We start from the raw sequence: 9816 nt of genomic DNA on the forward strand, positions 1-9816 counted from the left end.
ACAGTATCTAGGTGTTCCTTTTCAATAACACAATGCAAAACTGGCTCTAGCCCCCACTCAGTGACCTGGGACAATTACATACCACCCCCTGGGTACCTCTAAGAGGCAATACTTCGCCTCTTGCAAGCACAGAGTCTGAGTGTAACAAAAGCTTTTCAATAAACATAAGTTGGGCAGTGTCCTTTTCCCTCAGGGTATTAAGTCCAGCAACCCAAAAGTCACCCAATTCACAGTTGCTGTCCTTGGTCACTGCAGCCCGAAGTTCATCTGCAAAGCTTACTTCCCAGCCTGGGTGGAAGGGGGGAGGTATGGAGGCACCTTACACTCTCTTCTGCTCGGGCCTTCAAAAGCCAATTGCCACACCTCTTTGTGGTGTCCTGCTAGCTTCTCCACCAACCACTCACCAATGTGTCTTCAGAGCCCCCACTTAACACAGCTCTCAGTGATTTCAGCTGTTAGTAGTGGAGCCTCAGTGCTCGTGCACCTGCATAGTCATCTTGTATTAGAACCACCATCTCAGAGTAGGTCTAATGCTTAGGCCTAGGTATCAGTGATTTCAGCTCTGCAACATGTAACAAGACTCTTACTTGAGTCTAAATTAGCTCTGTTATTACACAGTAAAGAAAGGAAGTGAGGGCAGGGGCCACATACTACTGGGTACAAATGCCTGTCTCCAACCTCTCTCAAATCACTGGGTTTTGGAACCCATGTCTTTTGCCTAGCTCAGGGGTAGCTTGTGCCAAAGGTGACAAGCAAGCTGATTTTCAGTGGCACTCACCCTGCCCGGGTCCTAGCCATCGGTCCGAGGGGCTCTGCATTTTAATTTAATTTTAAGTGAAGCTTCTTAAACATTTTAAAAACCTCATTTACTTTACAAAGAACAACAGTTTAGTTATATATTATAGGAAGAGACTTCTGAAAATGTTAAAATGTATTACTAACACACAAAACCTTAAATTACAGTGAATAAATGAAGACTCAGCACATCACTTCTGAAAGGTTGCCGACTCCTGGCCTAGCTCATTCTGTTAAGGTGAGGATGAGTCCCTCAGTCATAGAATGCCAAGTACAGTTCTACTGTCCTTGATTCATGTAACCAGGATAACAATTCTTTATCACTCCTGCCCCAATAACAAAGAGACTGGGGATCCCACAGCAGCCAAAGTGACCATATGGGCAAGCAATCCCATCATGCTAGGCAGGGTGGGTGTGCCCATGCAAACGAGATCAGCCCTTGAAGTCCTTTTCCATAGCTCACCACCAGATGTCAGGGGAGAGTGCTCATTCTGACTCTGCTTACACTTAAACAGATTCTAACTGATCCAGATCTTGCAGTTTTGATTAGATTACAATAAATTGTCAGGCAAAGTGGATCCCAAGAAAAACAGTGTAAGTGCTATTATTTTTTTTAAATAAATCCTTCATTGCTATTTTTCCCTTAAGCCACCACAAATTTACATATACAGTTTGTGCTGAAGTGGGCTTTTGGTTACCACTGTGCTAAAACTCCACTACCAACCTGAACGGAAGATTCTTTGTAATTTCACTAAGAGATTATGAAATCTACAGAAAGAAAAAAACAGGGAGAGTCCTGTCTATGAATAAAGACAAAAGATTGTTTTGGTATATCTTGGAGTGTGAAGAGATACACACTGAATCTTTCACCTAGGAGGCAAATTGGCATTGTGTCTGTCTCATGAAAAGAAAATCACATCCAGCCTGGTTGTAAAACACTGCAAGAATCTTGAGTGAGCAAATCATTACCAGACATGTAATTAAGTCTAGACTTTGGAATGCATTTTATGATTTGATTTGATGTAACCATTTCGTCCCCACATTGGTACTTGCTATTGATTCCCTGTGCCTTGTTAAACAAATTTATATTTGATTTTACTATGAACAAATCTAAGTGCTGTGTGTTAGGCAGAGCAATAATCTGCTAAACTGTGGTATATACTGTTTCTTTGGAAGCAACAATTGGTTAATGGTGCAAGTTTCCAGTGGACCAGTGCTGGATACTCCAAGAAGATGCTTGGAGAGCTCAAGGCCTGGAACGTGCCTACTGTTAGCTTTCATAGTAACGGTAGGGCATGCAAGGCCTCAGGGACGGGGGTAAAGCTTATGTTGCCAGCGGCGGCTCCAGGCACCAGCGCTCCAAATGTGTGCCTGGGGCGGCAAGTCGCGGGGGGCGCCCTGCTGGTCCCTGTGAGGGTGGCATGCCTGTGGCAAGTCCATCGGTCCCGCTGTTTTGGCGACTGCCATTCTTGGGGCAGTAAAATAGCTACAGCTGCCCCTGTATGTTGCCCATGGAGTTGGGGAGCTGATCCACAGCAGGCACAGACAAGGCTTCTGCACACTAAGGGCAGGTGATAGGGACATGCCTCACAGCTCTGGCTCCCCCTGGGGAAGTGTCATAGAAGGTCAAAAGGCAGGTCAGTGGCAGAGCTCAAAATACAAACCTGACAAGACTTAGTTGTCATCCACTAGACTGCACTAGACAGCAATGTAAAAGGGGCAAAATTTTAATATTGCTGCTTAATGTACTGTACTGCTCTGAAAAGCAACTTCACAAGAATGGCATTGCGGACTGTTATGTTTACCTTTCAGTTTGAACATGTTCCATTTATAAGTACAACTGTTTTTTCCCCCTCCTTTCTTTCCTACTGACATTTCTACAATCTCAACATGGGATCTGAGATTTAGATTTTATTTGTTTTAATCTTGATGATGTACAAGAGAAATTGGGGCATGATTTGCTTTGTACTTTTTAGACATAGGAAAGGTCTTTCAAGTAAGAAGGGGGCATTTTTACATAGTCACTGTTCAAAGTAGAACTACATTTTAAGGGGAATATGAGATGAAACAAAGCCTTTTTTGATACTGTTACCTTTTAGCAGCTCTTGAGTGTAAAACTGGAATGGGAATAATCTACTTGAAAATACTAATGTCATCCAGCAGCACACATCAGAAAATCTATCCTTCCAGAATCAATTAGTTATTTATCTTCCTGCATCATCTATCATAAAGTGAACTTTACAGAAAGAACGGATCATCTTTAAAATTCATATCTATTTAAAAATGTATGCAGCTCTGACCTTTATATTAGAGGAGCCCGGTTATTTGTTTTCATTTTTGATCATATCTGATTCATCATAAGATTTTCTGATAAATTAGAGTTTTTTAAAAAAAATCCTACACAATGCTGAGCAAAAATAGGTGGCCTGTGTGGGATGGATTGGGAGTGGGGGAGTTGAACTATGGCATTATATGAATTATAAAGTTTTACCTACCTCTGGCTTCCATGAAGCATTCCATAGAGTTAAGTGATCATACTACTGCATAATACTAATAACTTATGCATATTTTGAGTTAAATCAAGGAGTTTAATAAAATAGGCAGAATCAGCCTTAGAAAATATAGGCTTCAGGGACTTGATCATCAGATAATTAGTTTTTGCTGTATGATGAACGATAAGTACATTATCAATGCTAATCATTTGTTCATATGGGGACTAATCTGAAAATGAGAATTCTTTTTTTTTAAAAAAAAATCAGACAAAAGGGAAAAAAGTTTCTTTCAAAATGTTACTGATTTTTTTTATGAAAAGAAAAAAAAATATTCAGATTCCTCCCCCCTCCCCCCCTCAAAAAAGGGAAGAAAGCTTGGAGAAGCAAACAAAAAATGCCAATGTTTCATTTCAATTTCTTGTGAATTGATTCTAAATTAATTTTTTTCATTTCAAGCTATTTCATTGAACAAGGAGAAAACTTCAAACAACATGAAAAATTGTTTGCAATATTTTTTTAACCAGTTGTGTAAATGAAACTGCTCCTTTGCCAGCTGTGTGACTGAATTTGAGCATTATCTGTTACAGATGAAGACATAAAGGTCAGGTTTAAAAATAAAGGGCCTATATCTCCTTATAACACCAATATCACAAAATGGAGAATTGGCATCACTTTATTACAGTGATGCAATAAATAGTGATTTGCTCATGCATGAATATAATTCCCATAATGAAGAGTCTGCAAGTGCTTCTTCAGAGTGACACAACAGCATCTTAGCACATACTTGGATGAAATGCCACCTGCATCAACAGGTGGAGGGAAATTGATGGGGTTGGTGGTGAAAGGGGGTCAGTCCCACTAGCAAGGGAGGGAGACTTTCTCCAAAGCATAATAGGTAGCTCCTCTCCCTGGGAGTCTAAAGCACCCTTTGGCCAGCTGGGGGAGACAATTGCTCATTGACCAGCATTCCCCAACTCCCAGGATTAAACTTAGCACAAGGGACCTGTGGAACCTCTTTTGGCTCTGTTCCAGCAGAGATAAAAGACCTGGGATTTTGGTGATGGGCCCTGGGCTCATGTGAGAGGGTGAAACCTTGTGTCCCCCACAAGCCAGTGTTCCCACCCTGCTGCATCTTTGTCCTTCTCACAGGGAGGAGGGTGCTAGGACTCAGAGAGATGAATCCTGGTGGGTAGACCAAGAAGAGCCATCTCTTATTTTGGGCCACATGGTAAGAGCCCTGTCACCACCTCACTGAAACCAATTAATAGTTTGGTATAAGTAAGTATGGATGATGGGCAGGCAGTGCCCCTTATCTGTGTTAAAGTGTAATAAAAGTTGTGGCCTGCTGCTTAATTCCGTGCATGGGTCTGCCCTCAATTTGCCACGGGGTCCACATTGTAAGTGTCTTAGATAAGTAAGATCTGCTGATATATGCAAACTTCCTCTCCCCTTCATTCTCTCTTCTGTGAGCTGAAGCTGACAAATTGGATGAAATAGTAATAACTGCTTAATTGTATGGTTCTCTCCATGCAGGGCCGGCTCCAGGCACCAGCTGAGCAAGCTGGTGCTTGGGACGGCAGATTCCAAGGGGCGGCATTCCGTCCAATCCTTTTTTTTTTTTTTTTTGCTCTTCGCCACTTCCGCCGCCCCTGCAGGTTTTTTTCTTTTTGGTTTGCTGCTCCTGCCGCCCTGTACGGGGCTGCGGTGTGGAGGAGAGGAGCTGCTGGGAGCAGTGCCAGGTCTGCAGCAAGCCCGGCACGGCAGCCCGTGTCCTTCCCTGCCTGCCCACCGGAGCGGCGTGGAGCCCTCCCAGCAGGCGGCGTGGCGGGAGGGGTCACATGGTGAGCACCCCACTTAAGGAAGCCCTGGCCACCCTCCTTCTCTCTCTCTCTCCTCCTATTTTTTGTTTTTTGTTTTTGTTTTTGCTTGGGGCGGCAAAAAAGCCAGAGCCGGCCCTGCCTCCATGATATCTAATACTATATATGAAAATGCCTCATGGGCTTTTCAAAAGCACGAAGACTGTTTTGACCCTTTGTCACAAGGTGTTTCCCCTGAGAGTCCTTTGAGGCTTCAGTCACAGATCACAGCCTCTCCTTCACCACCACTATGTTTTATTACAGTGGTTCTCAACCGGGGTATTCAGAGGCTTCCAGGGGCTAAATCAACTCACCTAGGTATTTGCCTAGTTTTGCAACAGGCTACAAAAAAAGTGGTCAGTACAAACTAATGTTTCATGCAGACAAAATGAGAAAGGAAGCAATTTTTCAGTAATAGTGTGTGGTGACACTTTTGTATTTTTATATATGATTGTGTAATCAAGTACAAATGCAACTTGGGGATACACAAGGCAAATTAGACTCCTGAAAGGAGTATAGTAGTCTGGAAGGGTTGAGAACCACTGCTTGATTGTATTCTTTCAGCAGGCTGAAGCCTGTAGTGCTATTTACATGTATTTACATTGCATAGCCAGGTCATAGCCACTGACTTCTGGGAACTGTGCCAGCAACAGCCAGCCCTGCCTACCTCTGCCTTCCTTCAGGCTCCCTGCCCTTCCTTCCTGTCAGTTTATATAATCTCATCTGCTGGGGTTGCTTTGCCTTCAATTAGCCCTTCGGTTGTAGCTCTGCTCTGTTAGCACCCTCTGTCAACTCTCTGTCATCCAGTAAAGTCCCAATTAATATATATGGGTGGGTATTAGAGTGACAGTGTGTGGTGTTAGCTCCTGAGTCAGCATGCCCTGTTACACCCTTTTAACAAAAAAACAAACAAACCCTAGATTCTGTATTTAAAAAGTATTCCTGATCAAGAGGTAAAAGCTGCTTTAGCACAGAGTATTAAAGAGAGAGAGTACAATTTAATTGCTTGTTAAAGATCACATGGAATGGTATAAGAAAGTAGAAATATGTGTCTAAGATTAACGGTGTTGCTGTCCTGGAGATTTTGTGGCAGTGGTCCTTTATTACTTTATTATAAATATCCTAAAACTTTGTTTGAGTCTGTAGTGTATAGGAATAAGATAGTATTCTTTCAATAATTTGTGAGCCCTCTTGTGGCTCTGGCTGTGTTCTGTGTCTTAGAAGCTGATAAAAACACAGTGGAAGCAGCAGTATATATGTAGCTAGGCCTGGAATGTTTGTATTTAGTTAGTAAACATGGCTATTTGTGACCCAACTGTGTCTATGTTATTTTTACATGTTATTGTTGTTTGTTGAATACAGAGTAAAAGATGCAACTGAAACATGAACCCTTCCTTGTAGTAATCTAAATGTATGGGATTCCTAATCAGGTTCTTTTGTCTACTTCAGGGGACTGCAACCTTTCAGAAGCAGTGTGCTGAGTCTTCATTTATTCACTCTAGTTTAAGATTTTGCGTGCCAGTAATAGTTTTAATGTTTTTAGAAGGTCTCTTTCTATGTCTATAATGTATAACTAAACTATTGTTGTAGGTAAAGTAAATAAGGTTTTTAAAATGTTTAAGAAGCTTCATTTAAAATTAAATTAAAATGCAGAGCCCTCCTGGACCAGTGGACAGGACCTGGGCAGCGTGAATGCCACTGAAAATCAGCTCACGTGCTGCCTTCGGCACCCGTGCCATAGGTTGCCTATGCCTGGTCTACTTCCATTAGTGAAAGCCTGCACATAATAGATAGTATCTTCTGTTAACCACTGGTAATGGAAAAGCTAATGGATCAAGTTCAGAAACAACAAGGCCATTTATTTTGGACATTATTTTAGACAGCTGCAGCAGCACAGGAGCCAGCCAACAGAGCTGTAAACAGGGGAGTTTCAGTGGGAGTTCTGTTGGAGGAGCAGGTTTTTGTAGTGTGTAGTGTGTAGTTTGTGGATTGTATTGTGTAGTGTGTAGTTTGTGGATTGTAGTGTGTGTGTGTGTGTGTGTGTGTGTGTGGAGGCTGCTGGGGCAGTGTGCTGGGAGAGCAGCGGAGCCCTGATTAGGGGGCGGGCTTACCTGATTAGGGGTCCTATATAAGGAGCCAGCCAGTCAAGCAGCAGTACAGACAGCTGCAGCAGCACAGGAGCCAGCCAACAGAGCTGTAAACAGGGGAGTTTCAGTGGGAGTTTCCAGGGGGAGGTTGCAGGGGAGACTAAGACAGAGGAACCGACAAGCAAGTCAAGGGACAGGGTGGTGGTCTGGTGCCTGCTGGGGGCTTGTGTTGTGTTGACTACCAGGCGGCAGGTGGGAAGGCCATGACTGATACAGAGGCAGCAGTGAAAGACACAATGAGGAGGACTGGATGTGGAAGCTGCGGCATGTACATGATCCTGGAGGGGGCGCCTGAAAAGAGCTTTGTCTGCATGAAGTGCTGCCTGATAGAGCTGATGGAAGAGAAGATCCGAGGACTGGAGATGCAGGTGCAAACTCTGGTTGAGTTCAGAAGGGGGTTTGAGCAGACGATGGAGCACAGACATGAGGGGGCTGAAGGGATAAGCTCAGATGTGCAGATGGAAGCAGGACCAAAGAATTCAGAGGAGAGACTGCTGGGGGAGGAAAGTGGACGGTGGAAGCATGTGACTAAGAGAACCAGGCAGAGGAAAAGGTGGGCCAGTGAAGGAGAAATAGAACTCAGGAACAGGTTTGCAGAGTTGGAAAATGAAGAAGGGGCACAGCAGGTGGTCGCTGAAGGAGAGAGAGCAAGGAAAAAGAGAAGAGCTGATAGTCCTGCAAGAGGAGGGGAGGAGTCAATGGAGGCAACACCAAATATGAGCCCCAGGAGGATTGCAAGGGTGAATAGGAATCGAGAGGACTTGCAGCCGGTGGGTGCGGGAGATAGACCGGAGAAGCGCACTGTCACCAGTAAAAGGCAGGTCTACGTGATTGGGGACTCCCTACTGAGAAGAATAGACAGGCCTGTGACTAGAGCTGATCGGGAGAACAGAAGGGTGTGCTGTATGCCGGGCGCTAAGATACAGGATGTGGACCTGAGGCTGAAAAGGATACTAGCGGGAGCGGGGAAGAATCCGTTGATTGTCCTTCATGTGGGAACGAATGATACGGCTAGATACTCTCTGGAATGTATCAAGGGAGACTATGCCAGACTGGGGAAGACGCTTAAGGAAATCGAGGCTCAGGTGATCTTCAGTGGGATTCTGCCGGTTCCTAGAGAAGGGCGACAAAGGTGTGACAAGATTATGGTGATCAACAGATGGCTCAGGCAGTGGTGCTATAAGGAGGGCTTTGGGATGTACGGCCATTGGGAAGCATTTATGGACAGAAGACTGTTCTCTCGGGATGGACTTCACCTGAGCAAGGAGGGAAATAGACTTCTAGGATGGAGGCTCGCCGACCTGATTAAGAGATTTAAACTAGAAATTTGAGGGAGATGGTTGGGAGATGTTCAGGAGATCTCCACGCTGGAATTTAACCTTGAGAGGGAAGTAAACAAAGTAAGAGGGGATACAGCCAGGGACAGAAGAATTGGCATAAGGAGGAAGGGTAGTGTAGATAACAGACTAACAGGTGATGTTGGTGGTAGAATGTCCGTGCCTAACAGGGTACAGACTGTGAGTGAAGCCAAATGGCAAAAATTAAGATGTCTATATACTAATGCGAGGAGCCTAGGGAACAAAATGGAGGAACTAGAGCTACTGGTGCAGGAAGTGAAACCGGATATTATAGGGATAACAGAAACGTGGTGGAATAGTAGTCATGACTGGAGTACAGGTATTGAAGGCTATGTGCTGTTTAGGAAAGATAGAAATAAAGGCAAAGGTGGTGGAGTAGCATTGTACATCAATGAGGAGGTTAACTGTAAAGAAATAAGAAGTGATGGAATGGATAAGACAGAGTCTGTCTGGGCAAAAATTACACTGGGAAAGAAAGCTACTAGAGCCTCCCCTGAGATAGTGCTTGGGGTGTGCTACAGACCGCCGGGATCTGATTTGGATATGGATAGAGACCTCTTTAATGTTTTTAAGGAAGTAAACACTAATGGGAAATGTGTGATCATGGGGGACTTTAACTTCCCATATATAGACTAGAGTACAAGTGCTAGCAAGAATAGTAGGGATCAGATTTTTCTGGATGTGATAGCTGATGGATTCCTTCACCAAGTAGTAGAAGAATCGACAAGAGGGGATGCCATTTTAGATTTGGTTTTGGTGAGCAGTGAGGACCTCATAGAAGAAATGATTGTAGGGGACAACCTTGGTTTGAGTGATCATGAGCTAATTCAGTTCAAACTAGATGGAAGGATAAACAAAAATAGATCTGGGACTAGGGTTTTTGATTTCAAAAGGGCTAACTTTAAAGAATTAAGGAAATTAGTTAGGGAAGTGAATTGGACTGAAGAACTTGTGGATCTAAATGCGGAAGAGGCCTGGAATTACCTGAAGTCGCAGCTGCAGAAACTATCGGAAGCTTGCATCCCAAGAAAGGGGAAAAAAACCATAGGCAGGAGTTGTAGACCAAGCTGGATGAGCAAGCATCTCAGAGAGGTGATTAAGAAAAAGCAGAAAGCCTACAAGGAGTGGAAGGAGGGTGGGATTAGCAAGGAAAGCTATCTTAGTGAGG

The sequence above is a fragment of the Gopherus flavomarginatus genome, chromosome 2 (genome assembly GCF_025201925.1).
Source record: "Gopherus flavomarginatus isolate rGopFla2 chromosome 2, rGopFla2.mat.asm, whole genome shotgun sequence".
NCBI classification, from domain to species: domain Eukaryota; kingdom Metazoa; phylum Chordata; order Testudines; family Testudinidae; genus Gopherus; species Gopherus flavomarginatus.